Genomic DNA, 13,359 nt, shown 5'->3' on the forward strand with positions numbered 1-13,359 from the left:
TTAGAAAAAAAGCACTGAGTTATACCATAAAATTATATATCAATGGAAAGATAATTTAATGAAGAATGTAATGCAATAACTTTTATGAAGGATTATTTATTACAACAGCAGTCATAAAGAAGAAACGTGAAACACACAGAAAAAAATGAGATAAACAGGTTCAATTGCCGTGTTGGCACTTTGCGATAAATAAGTGGGTTTTGGATTGCAGTTTGGGCACCCAGTCTCTAAAAGGTTCATCATCACTGTAATAGGGTATACAAGTGGGACAAGTTGTGCTCATATGACACAACTTGTCCCACTAATTGATATGAGCCTCAAGCAGGCCTTTTCACTCTCCCTCAATTTCCTTTTCTGTGGCTACTGGTAGTCCTCATTGGGCTGCACTCCCCTGGAAAGAACAGGTTGATATCTTGGGCTTGCTCCCTGATTTAACACTGTCACTATAGGCCCCTTTCCAGCTATAGCTGGTTTGGAAGCTATGGCCCCATTTAGACAGAAATGACATGCCCCTGTACTCCATGCTCTGGCAACTTCCAGATTGGATTACTGCAGTGTGCTCTACATGGGGCTGCGCTTAGACACAACTTGGGACAGTTCAACTGGGCCAAAGCGCAGCAGCCAAATTACTGACTGGGGTTCCCTTTAGAATCCCACACAATCATAATTTAATAATAATAATAATAATAATAATAATAATAATACTCATACCCCACCTATCTGGCTGGGTTTCCCCAGCCACTCTGGGCAGCTTTCAGCACATATGAAAACATAATAAAACGTCAGGCGTTAAAAAAATACAACCCATTTCAAAACAGATACACTGGTTGAAATGGGTTCATTTCCAGGCTCATTTCCAGGTGTTCCGTATTGGCATTCAGATCTCTACGTGTCTCAGGCTCCAAATAGCTGGGGGGAAATGCCTCATTTTCTACAGAGCCTTCCTCACCCCTCTGCTTGGGCCTCCATTGTTCCACCACCCTCAGAAAGCAGCTCAGGGAGTGTGGCCCAGGAGCGGCTGTTTTCTGTGGCAGCCCCTAAGTTGTGGACCTGCCTCCTCACAGAAGTCTGTCTGTCTGGCATCTTATAAAGCTTTTGGCGAATGCTAAAGAAACACCTTTTTACTATGGCTTCTTATCCACCTTAGTTTTGTGGTGGTAAGTTTTTTTAAACTGTTTTTATTGTGTGTGTGTGTGAGGGGGGGGGGGAACTAGCCTACCCCTGAACAATGGCTTTTTACCCACCTTAGTTTTGTGGTGGCAAGTTGTTTTAAGCTGTTTTTATTTTATTTTTTTTGGGGGGGGAACTAGCCTACCCCTGAACAATGGCTTTTTACCCACCTTAGTTTTGTGGTGGTAAGTTGTTTTAAACTGTTTTTTGTGTGTGTGTGTGTGTGTGAGGGAGAGGGAGGGGGGGAACTAGCCTACCCCTGAACAAAGCTAAATTTTCCTTTTGTTGCCTTCCCACTTGTGCCTCTGGCTTCTTCCACCAAAGGTTGCTCAGAAGGGAATGTGGATTACTTGGAATTGGTAATCTGTTTGTTGATGGCTGCTAGACTGTGCATGGGCCTTATCATTGAAATGACTGGAGATATGAATGGTCTGAATGGAAATGGATGGCTGTAGTTTTGATAAAGTTATTTATGATTGATGGGGTGGGGAATCAACAGACAGAGTTGAAGAAAATTGGATTGAATTCATTTCTCATTAGAACACAAAGGTGTTGTTTTTTAATTAAAAAAAACCCCAACTCTAACAGCAATAGGAGTTGCTATATTTTGTATTTGATTCCATGATCTATCTATTGCAGATTCATACGTCATAACCATAGATAGATAGATACTTAGGAAACATGTATAAACTGGATTTGATGCCAGTGTTTCTCTCCTTTTGCTAGCCACCTGTCTATAGTAGTCAAGCATATTGGGTTGAATCCAGACTACATTAGTTGTGCTTATGTTCTAATAAGTTCAATGGAAATGAAACCATACCTTGCCTGTCTATTTCAGTGGGTACTAAATGCAAGTTTCTGAGTATGAATCCGTTCCGGTGTCCCACCCTGAGTGGTAATAACTGGTAGACTTAGATCCCATCTGTTCTGTACATTTAAAGCTGCATCATACCACTTTGAACAGTAATGCTTTCCCCCAAAGTATCCTGGGAACTGTAGTTTGTTTAGGGCGCTGAGAATTGTTAAGGAGACCACTATTCTCCCTCACAGAGCTACAGTTCCAATAATGGTTTAACAGTCAATCATCAAAGGGAACTCTATGCATTGTAGATCTGGGCGGGGAATCAGGATCTCCTAACAACTCCCAACACCCTTAACAAACTACACTTCCCAAGATTATTTGGGGGAGCAATGACAGTTTAAAGTGGTGTGATACAGCTTGTTACAAGTGTTAAATTTATATGGTCCTGATAGGGCTTTATATGATTGTCAGCAGGCCAGTTCTAAAGTTAGAATTCCAAAAAGGAGGTTTCCATCCAGTTCTCCCTTCCATCTGTAAATATGCAACAGTCTGAACTATATCATGGTATTTCTGTACCACTCCAAGATGAGGAAGTTTAACTCTGTTCTTTGAATAATATTTTTATAAACACTTAATGAATAAATAGATTTTTTTAAGGGTAGATTATCTGATAATTTGGAAACACTTATTTTCCTGAAGATACCTATATCCCACCTATTGATTTATATGCAAAATTTTCAAGGCTCCTTCCAAAAAAAGAGAGATAAAAATGCAGAGTAAAAACCAATGCAACAATGAATCACAAATAGTGAAACAGAAGAAAACAAGATAAAGCAGCAGTAGAAAGAAATAGCATCAAAACTTCTGAAACAGAAATAAAATGCCATCCTGTTCATTTAAGCACTATGATTAAAATAATTCTTTTAACCTGGTGCCTAAATCTAAGTACATTTGGCACCAGACCAATTACTCTGAGAATTACAAGAGAGTAATTCTCTATGCCACCTAGAGCCTAACATGTTTATTTTGGCATAATCTTTCATGGATGGAGTCTACTTCATCATATGCATGAAGTGTTATCCTTGTTTAGTAGGAACACACAAACATGCATGAAAAGGGAAAAATTGTAAACAGTGGAGTCAAATGGCAGCACAAGTATACTGTGGAATTCAGGTAGTTTAGCAGAACTACGCTATTCCATAGATGGGTCACCACCAAAGGACTGGGCAGAAGCCCAGTCACCTCCTGCCTCATCCTCTAAAGGTGGCTAGGTGTTTAATAGAGCAGATCCATATGAAAGCATGAGGTTATCCCAATATCTGAGCTGTTTTAATGCTGTTGAGATATGCTCCATAATCTAGTTACTGTCTTCAAAGGCAGCCCAAATTGTAGAAATTTAATACAGATGTAACCAGAGCATGGATATGGTCAGACCCTCTCTGTCCAGGAAAGGGGCACTTGGTGCAACAGTAGAAGCCACAAGTGCTACCTGTGCACTCAAAAGAAGGGCTGGATCTTAGTACCACCTACTTGCACACCTGTTCCTTAAGAGGGAAAAGTACAATCTCATCCAGAACAGAGTAAACAGTTTTTTCCTGAACTGTTCCAAACAATTTTACTGTGCGTTGGCTTGCGCTTGCTTTTCCGCAGGATCAATATTTACTGGATCTCTTATCAGCAGTGAAAATTCAGTGCCGATACTGTAGATATAGGCATTCTGTAATGTTCATTATCTCTGAAAGATACCATAGGCACAAAGAAGGGTCAGTGTGAACTGAAATATGTCAGGCCAACATAATAACCAAGCAAATTGCAAAGCTCTAATGGTCCTCCTTCAAAATAACAGTTAAAGAGTTCATGACACAGTTTCATGCTGCAAATGACACAATTCTGTCATTCTTTGCTATTAGACCTTTTATTTCACAGTTATGTGGCACTAATTCTTCTTGAATGTGGTGCACAGCATTTTGCTTTAGACTTTTTCTGTTTGATTGGGAATGACACACTGAAAGGAGCCAGGCCCCGTCTGGCTGCTTTATTGCCTCTGTCTTGAATTCTTTTTCTGCACATAGACCATCTCAAGTATCTACATTTAATGTATTTTACAAGTTTGGTCTCCATGCTCAGCTAGCTTTCACGCTTGAAATGCCAAACAGGTTAAAAACACAAAGCCTCTTGAATCTGACCTGTTGTCCCTTTGGGGGGCATGTTGGAAGTATGAAGGGTCTTTGAGTGGCAGTCTTATTATCATTTATTAAATTTATATATTGCTCTTCATTCCGAAGATCACAAGGCAGTTTACAAGTTAAAAACACAGAATGCATAACATAATGATAAAAAACACCCCTCCACTAAGTTTTACTCAGAGAAGACCCCTTCTCCATAAGTAGAATGTGAAATGTGTTCATCTGCTTGCAACAGGCATGGGAAACCTCAGACCCAGGGACCACGTGCAGCCCTTGAGGCCTCTTTACCTGGCCCTTAGGGCACTCTCCAGGCCTCACCCATCAAAAACCTTGCTTCACACCCCCTTTGTCTGTTTTTGGCTGGCTTGAATGGAACTTTGAATTCCAACAATGACTCTTGCTTGATGTCATGGACTGGCTGGATGCAGAGGAGGAGGAGGAGGAGGCATAAGCTGGGCAACCTCCAAGGGAAACCTCAGGGGAAGAAGGCTAAGAGCCAGTGGATTAGTGGTAGGACAACAATGAGTGACCAGAGGGAGCAAACTGGGAGGAGAAGGTGTTGGAAGCTGAAGAGGATACAGGGTTTGGTGAGCAGGAGAGGCTGGGGCAGAGAGCCATCCAGAATCAGAGGCAGAAGCAGGGGTTGTTCAAGAAGCAGAGTGGAGGCGGGCTGCTGAAGAAGTCAGGGAATCTCTCTTCCTGCTGTAACCAGCTCCCCTCCCCACCCCCAGTCTCCCAGAACGCAGAGGACGGAGCAAAGAGAAACAAGACGAAGGAGCCTCATGTTGGTGGGGAAGGACCCAGGGGAGGAGCCTTAGAGAGCAGTGGGAAGGCGAGGACCTTCAGTCCTCACAATTGCCCCATTGGGGCAAGACCTACTGGGAGGAGTTGGTGTGATTACTAGGCCTGTGCTGTTTGGGTTTGTTTGAATAAAGAGTTAACTTCTCTGACAGTGTTTAACTGCTGACCTGCCGCTGACTCCCACTCCTGACCCTTGCCTGGATGAGAAATAGACAAGTGTGTGTGTAGAAACTAGCCTATAGTAGGTGCAAAGGCTCCACTATTGCCTTTGGTCCTTCCCATCACCGGCATGTGGCCCCCAGAATGTTGCCCACAAATGTGGCCCCCGGGTTGAAGAGGATTCCCCATCCATGGCCTACAGGGCTGTGTAGGATGAAGGATGCAAGGATTCTAAAACACTATTGCACATAAATGATTAATGATCAAAGTATACACAGTTTTGACGGGGAAAAGGCAGCCTTTATTATGCTGTGAACTTTAGATTTGGCTGAAAACCCAAAATAATCTTGGTCTTTTAAGGGGGAAAATCAATAATCCAAAGATAGATCTCTGAAAAGACGATAACCTTGTAAATGGTAAGGATGTTGCTTATCTAGAATGAAGTGTGCTGTTCCTCATTACAGACTGACAAAAGAGCCAAATGTGCTTAGATGAATGTGCCTCTTAGCTAAATTGGTATCATGTCATGGCTTAGGCTGATGGGAGGTTTAGCAAACAATTCTGAGGAATGCAGCTGAGTGAAATACTGGCAGCAGTTAGAGATTTAGCCAGTAGTAAATAGAATCCATTGTTGAAAGTACCAGTAAAAAGGCAGGTTACTGGCAGGTTACTGACTTCATGATAAATCATTAGGGATTCATTAATAATTACAGCAAATGACACACATGAAGACAATCCAAAACCAACTGTTCTGCCCTGCATTTAAAAAGCAGTTGTAGGGGAGAAAAGAAACCTGGCTTAAATGTATGCTTTTTGATATTCAAGCCATTTGTTTTAAAGTCCTATCCCATAAAAATATCCCGGGGTTTTGTGATGTCTATATATTGGAATTGTAGAGGCATTAGTTGTGGGTGAAGTGGAGAATAGAATTGTTGTGCAAAGAAAGCTACAAAAGGTCTTCAGTTTCTTTCTTTATATTAATGTAGGTGGGATTCAAATCATAAGATCTGTCAGTGGAAGCCCTGCACAATCACTTCTTGCACAACAGAGCCCCCCCCCAAATTGGTTTTAATGGAGAGAACCCCATGGGAGGAGGAGGTGGGGGATCAGTCTGTCTGGAAGCCAAAATGTTTGCATTTGTGAAACTATCAGAGGCGTGTGACATTGAATTCCTCTTATGTCTGGAGGTTATACCGTATGTTGCTATGGTTTCTGTTTCAAGGCACTTAGATTTTTAAAGAATTGCAGACAATGAACAGGTGACATAGAAATACGTGCCAGTGCTTCCCATTAAGATAATTCAAGAAAAAACTCTGGCAAATTGATATCAATCCCAGTATTATTGTGTCAAGCAATGGTCTGTCCTGGATGATTTAGAAAAGTGGTCCCCAACTTGATGTCCTCCAGCTGCTTGGACTACAGCTGTGTCTGTGGAGTCTAATACAGCTGGAAGGCACCAGGTTGAGATAGGTTGGTGGTTAAAATTTGTGAAGTGGATGCTAGCAGAATCAACTTTTTCTTTTTCTGTCGTTACTCCTCACTATTGCCAGTTGTTTATAAAAGAGAGCTGGCATAGCACAGTGGCTGAGGAAATCCCCAGTTTGAACCTTGATTCCGCTAGGAACTCACTAGGCAACCTTAGGTAAACCTAAGCCACACTCTCTGTTTCAGTCCTTCCGCCTGCAGTATGTATAGCAGATAATAATATTGACTTCCTTACAAGGACTGCAGCTAGAGTGTATATGCAAAGACCTTTGAACTACAAGTATTGTATAGGGATGGGCGAATTTCAGGGTGGTGAGCCTGTTTTCTTTTCCTGTTCCCAGCCTACACTTTGTCACCCTCCCAGTACCATGTGGTGCTGTCCCTTGCTTGGTGCCTGTAAGATGACAGCAAAATTAACTTGCATTTCCCAGATAGCAAAATTTTATTTAAAAGAAGCAGATTCCTAGGAGAGTCAGACACATGGAAAGGTTGTTCCTGATATGAGTATCATATATTAGTCTAGTATATTTTGGAGTTGTTTTTTACAAATTAAGAACAATGTTTGCACCTGGAGACTTGCTGAGCAATTTCTGATTTCCCTTTGCGTCATTCCATCCATCTCCTATCTATCAAGAACAAAGCACATATAGGAATACATATTTCCCCACTGCCAAGAAGTTTGGTTTATTCCTTTTTCTTACTGCTTTTTTGCCGTAGGACAGGAGCTGCCTGGCAGCATTCACACTTATTTTCCATGGAAGTGACGGGCAGCTTCACACACCAAATCATGTTAGCCCTCTTTCCACAGGCCGCAAATGGCACAGCATGAGGGGAAATGGGCTCCCTCTGCTCTTCAACCACTTGCAGGCAGCTTTGTTTGTTTGTTTGTTCAGGTTTGTCTCTGCAACTTGGGTTTGTCACAGGGCTACAAGAAGAAACTGTGCATCACTTCCCTGAACTGGCATTAAGTCGAACGGAGGGGGAGGACTGTGCGTTCCAAAGACAGCCCTGGCCACTTCCTTCGACTTTGTTCTTGCTCCATTCGCACAGCCCACTGCTGCGGTATGCAGGTCTTCTGAACTGCTCAAACTCGGTATCAAGCCATTCTTTACCCTATCCTTCTGGGTTTTTAAACATCTATGGAAGTGAATCATTGCAGTATCCAAGCAACAAGATAACAAAGAGAGAAAAGAGAGAACAATATTAGAGCCTATTGTGACAGGTACTTTTCTCATGGGCTCTGGAAGCCCTGGAGCATCAACAGAAGCTCACCGTGAGGGAGACAGAACATTTCTCCACTTCTTGACTATGTGCATTGTCAGGGGACTACTGCTGTAGAAGAGCTGTGGTGCTTAATCCAAGGCTGAGGGAAATGGTCTGGGTTTTTTTTGAGCAGCCCACTGTCTGGCCTGTAACTCTCCACCCCTTATAGAATAACAGGGTTCATTTGAGCCAGAGTCCAATTTCTGCTAATGAAATAATACTTCTGCTGATCTGGTTACCCACCGCCAGCTTCAGAGCAAGTCACTTCAAGAAGATATTTCGCTAGCTGAGGTCTCATTGCATTTGATAGGAAAGGAAGAAAACAGGATGGAAAGTATCCCATCCTGAGCCCCTGTCCTTCCAGCAGGGCTAGCACAAGAGTTTTTACTACCCGAGGCAATACTGTAATTACTCGAGTCTAATGTACCATCAAATCTAATGTGCACCTCGAAACAAAAAAAAAAAAAAAGGATTTGTGGCAAATGTACATGTTCCATCGAATCTAATGTGCACTTTAATTTTTGCAATGTAATCTGTTCCAAAACGGTGTGCATTAGATTTGAATAAATACAGTAAATAAGATGGTTCCCTGTCTCCATTTCATGGAGCGGCAGCTGAATTTTGTTTCAAAACACCAGCAGCTGTTAGCATCCTCCACCACATCTGAGGCAGCAGGCTAGTTTAGAGGTCCCATGACAGGCTGTGTGGTATACCCAGCTCTATCCTTGATCAGAAGAGAAATATCCATGGGCTCAGGAGGAACAACCAGGGAGCTGCCACTGCTGCTGTCCAGCATCTGCCACCTAAGGTCATTTCTTTATTTTTTTCTAATAGTAGAGCTGGCCTTGCCTCCAAGATACCAAGCCACCATCTATTATTGGGGCTCTTTCTTCAGACAGAGCAAGTCTTCTTTCCGAAAACCAAACTGAGTTCCAGAATGCCTTCTGAACCCAGAAAGTCCTTGGCATCACCTCTTTTCTCCCTCCTGCTCTTTATGCTGTTTCTGTGGGGAGCATCAAAAACATTTCCTTCCTCCTGTTACTCCTGTCATGCCTTCAGGTTGGTAGTCAGAATTGGTAGGCAACTTTTTTGCCCCACATCCTAATAGTAAATGCCAAATTTATCAGGTAAGGTTTGATCTTCCACATCAGAAAGCATTGTCTTCTCTAAACATCAACTTTCTGTCTGTAAAATTAACAGCCTCAAGAAAATTCATTCCAGACCTTTAGAAACAGTTGGATTCAAAGGGGGTGTTGAATAATCTCATGGATCAAACCAAACTATTGAAGCTAGGCTCTTCTTTGTGACTCCTTTTTCTTATGAGAAATAGTAACACCTGCAAGAGGCTATTCCTTGGATGCAGCCCCTTATTTTGGCACATTCCTGAGAAGAGCTTTACTACAAATCATCACTGGATGGTTTGTTGTTTGCCTCTTCACAGAACAAACAGTCACAAGGCTAAGAACACTTGCAGGTATAACACTTGCCACTCAATGCTCTATTTCTGGCAACTGTAGAGTGTCTTGGTACCAATTGTACCTACCTACCTCAAGTGATGCTAATGGAACAGGAGGGCAGCAAACGTCTCCAATAAGTGATTGAACTAAGCAGGTGGAAAATTGTGAATGATGGACCATTTTACAGGTGGAAGAAACCACTGCCTTTTTACTTAATGTAGTTGAAAAGTAATGTAAGTTAACTATATACTCTCTCCTTCCTGCTCCTTGTATTCATTCATTGCAATTCATTCATTCATTAAATCTGATGCTGCCTGATCATAAGGGCAGAGCATCACAGTGAACAAACAACCCATATTTGGAACCCCAGCATGGTGTCATGAGCAAGGCGTGTTCAGTAGTTACAGTCAGTGATCCTGTGACAATTCAGTGATTGTCGGGCCTTAAACAGCACTGTGCACAGAAGCCCTAACGATCTTCCATAGCACTAAGAAAGACACTTTGCAAGCCATGGGCTTCCTGCACAGCACTATGCAAAAATAGGTCACCTGTCAGGTGATGGTCAGAGAAGGGGTGGGATCTGTCTCCTCTCACTCACTTTGATTATTTAAAGTGCCAACACCAGGAGAAACAAACCTGTGAGCTACCTCCAGGCAGGGTTCATGGAGGTTAAAGGGAGCAGAGAGTGCTGTGGAGAGGCAGATAATCAAGCATCACAAAGATAGTCTGAACAATTCAGAGTGCAGAATGCATAAGCAGCCCCTCCCCTCTCCCTCCACCCCCTCCTCTCTTGCCAGCAACACCCCATCCATACAAGAGCACCTTGACTGCACCAGCCACGGCTTGTCAGACAAAGCAATTGCTGACTTTAAAAAGGTGATGAGGAAAATGAGTGTGTATGTGCGTGTGTGTGTCAAAGAAATGGCTGTAAATGCTAAGAAGGACTTTAAATTTCAACTCTGTTGTGGGTTTACACAAAAGCTTCCAAAACTGGCTTTCCAACCTCACTGGCCACATACTCTCCACCGCTGCAGTGGATACACTTCAACGTGAATATATTTGAGTAGCCAGTGAGGTTGGAAGCAAATTTACAATGTCATTTCTAAAATGTCTGTGTGCTTTTGTCCTATGTGAATGATTGAAAACACACCACATGCAATATGAGTATAATAAAATTAATTGTCCTAGTTGTCATGGAAACATACCTTTGGTAATTTCCTAGGCCAAATGCTCCAACTATCAAAGATGCATGCTTTATTTAGTACATCGCTAACATAAGTCTCCTCTCTTTTGATCTCTTCATCACGGGGGAAATAGAACCTACGGTTTGTGCAGTGAGCTGCTTTAAATGAGAATTTGAGGGATATTGCTTTCTCTGGCTTGTAAACTAACCAGTATTCAATCTCTAATCTCAGAAGCTCCTACAGAGCATGCAAACTTGCACCTTTAGCTTGTTTCCTAGGCGACCAATGATTGGTTTACTGGGTGACAAGACTAGCTCGATTTGAGGAATGTGCCCTTTGATCACATCTCGGTAGCGATGATTCATCAAAAGACACCTGACCAGCAGCAATTCACAGAGCAAAATTTATTTTATGCTAGGTGACAATTGTCTCTGCGGTTGTTTTCAGTGTGTTCCATACAGACCCCCTGCTCATTTCATGGGGAGTTGTGGTTCAATGCCAGCCAATTGGCCAGTGATCGATTTCCATGATCACTAGGGCGGTTTGTTTCCATATATGGAGGCTAGATTGGATCCTGCTTGACTCTCAGCTACCCCATGGGATGCTTGATAGGCCACGCTGCCCCGATTTGCCACATGTTAAGATATAGGTCACATCTATTCATGCTAGCTTTCCCCCCTGCTACCACCTTTTCAGGTTCTGCAGCCACAAAAAACCCTTTCTGTTGTCTAAATGAATGTCAGGCACTTTACATAAACAAGTGTGATTTGCACAGTCTACTATTTTATTGATTTTACACTTTTTAGAGGAGGTGAAAGGAGGCATAATACAGTGAGAATTTTACTAGGGTACCTAGAGGAAAGATGTGATTAATCCATTTCTGATTTCTTCCTCCTTTTCTCTGATACTGGAGGACTTGCTCAGCAAACCCATATGTTTACAAGCTTGTTTATTTATTTACAGCATGCAGAAGCTGTGGAATAACACATGTTCTCTGAGTGGTGAACTGTGAAAGCTTAAAATGCCAACTGTTGCTGATTCAAATCATTACGAGAATCAAATACTACAGCCCCCAAATTCTTTCAGGGGTGCGATTCTTTTTAAATCTTCTGGGGACTGCAGACTGGAATCTCTCCAGTTAGAAGAAATGGGTAGAGACTTTTGCCCAGGTCCTTGGACAGTCACTGCTAGTCAGAGCAGACAGTAAATGCACAAATGTCCAACCACCTGCATCCATAGGCGTAGCCAGGATTTTTGTGGGGGGAGCAGGCCTTTTGTTAAGGGGGGCAGAACTTCAGTTTGCTATGTATTTTTATTGATTTAGGGGGCAGCTGCCCCTCCCTGCACCTACTTTGCCAATCGCATGCCTGCATCCTGTCATTCCCTTTCTTTCCTGCCAGTAAAGCAGCTTCCTGTCTTTCCCTCTACAGTGGTACCTTGGTACTTGAATGTCTTGGCTCCCAAACAAATCAGCTCCCAAATGTCACAAACCCGGAAGTAAGTGTTCCAGTTTGCAAACATTTTTCAGAAGCCAAACATCTGACGTGGCTTCTGCAGCTTCCGATTGAGCGCAGAAAGCTCCTGCAGCCAATCGGAAGCCACACCTTGGTTTTCAAACTGTTTTGGGAGTCGAACAGACTCCTGGAATGGATTAAGTTTGAGAACCAAGGTTCTACTGTATTTCCAAAGTGAGTTTGGATCCTTATGTAGCCAAAACAGTACCATCCATACAAATGGTAAAGGTAGCAGCAGGCATGGGTGGATCCAAATGTTTTCAGAAGTAAATAATTCTTTAGTGAGGGAAGTGAAGGGAAAGCCAAAACATCCTTATGAGGACTGAGCATGCTCAGTGGTGGCTACAGAATGCAGAATGACTGTTGGTGGGGAATGGAAAACCAAGACAAAGAGAGGGAATGGGATATTCTGAAAGAGGACGTAGCTGACTAACCAGAATATGAAACAGGAGTACTCCAGGTTCTTCTTAAAACATAAGAATAACCCTCCTGAGTAAGACCAAAGGCCCATGTTGTCCAGCATGCTATACCCACAGTGGCCAAACAGATGCCTGTGGAATTTTCTGAAAAGTGTTGCCACTGGTTTCAAACAGCTAAGAATCCCTCCTTTTCTTACATTCCAACCAATGGCGCAGCTAGGTAATTTTTAGCTCCTGGGTTTGGTGATCTTATGGAGGAGAGAGGGCCATGTGTTTGACCTCCATTCTGAAGCACGCATTAACAGTCCAACAACATCTGGATGATTACAGGCTCCTCATCTTTCACTAGATGAAACAGTACATTAATGGACAACAGAGATCCAAACATATTTTTGTTAAAAAATTGCATTAAAAAACCAAGTGCTTTTAGAACAAAGGATGCAAAGTCTCAGCCAAAAAGCTCTATGCTCCTGTTCCTAGTCTTTTAGTCAAGTTAATTAATTTAATAATTTCATGATGTTATTACAATTAATGATTTCATAAATCTGTTGAAATGGTGGTTTTCTTGGAATACACAGCCTTGGGTAAAGTCCCTCATTTTACAGCCATGCTGATCAGGAAGAAGCCAATCTGCTTTTATCTTCTCTTCCATTCCTGTTCCTATTTTTAGACACATTGGCTTCATGCAAGAAAGTGATTGCATCTGTCTTTCTCATCATAACCAAATGCTTTTGTTGACATTAGCAATCAAACGGCGTTTGCAGAGCAGAGACTCAGACTGTTGTCACTATGACTCTGACCCGTTGAATGGATTTGCTGGATCAGCACACAACCTTTGTTTTCAGTATGTTTGCGGCTTTTAATTCACCATTCCTACTGAAGGGTTTGAATGATGCGTAGGTGTTGAATATTTGTAGAA

At 42.4% G+C, this 13,359-nt stretch overlaps 1 protein-coding gene across 1 annotated transcript in view; it reads left to right on the top strand.

The window, feature by feature from the left end:
- The first annotated feature begins 929 nt into the window (after positions 1–929).
- The window catches only part of GPR6 (G protein-coupled receptor 6), a 28,911-nt gene continuing 16,481 nt past the window's right edge, over positions 930–13,359 (top strand). Inside the window, exon 1 of the mRNA XM_083497907.1 lies at positions 930–1,157. The gene's annotated coding sequence lies outside the window, so the exon portion shown is untranslated. The remainder of the gene's footprint in view (positions 1,158–13,359) is intronic.

This window comes from Podarcis liolepis, assembly GCF_965112155.1.
Source record: "Podarcis liolepis genome assembly, chromosome: 3".
In the NCBI taxonomy this organism is placed as follows: domain Eukaryota; kingdom Metazoa; phylum Chordata; class Lepidosauria; order Squamata; family Lacertidae; genus Podarcis; species Podarcis liolepis.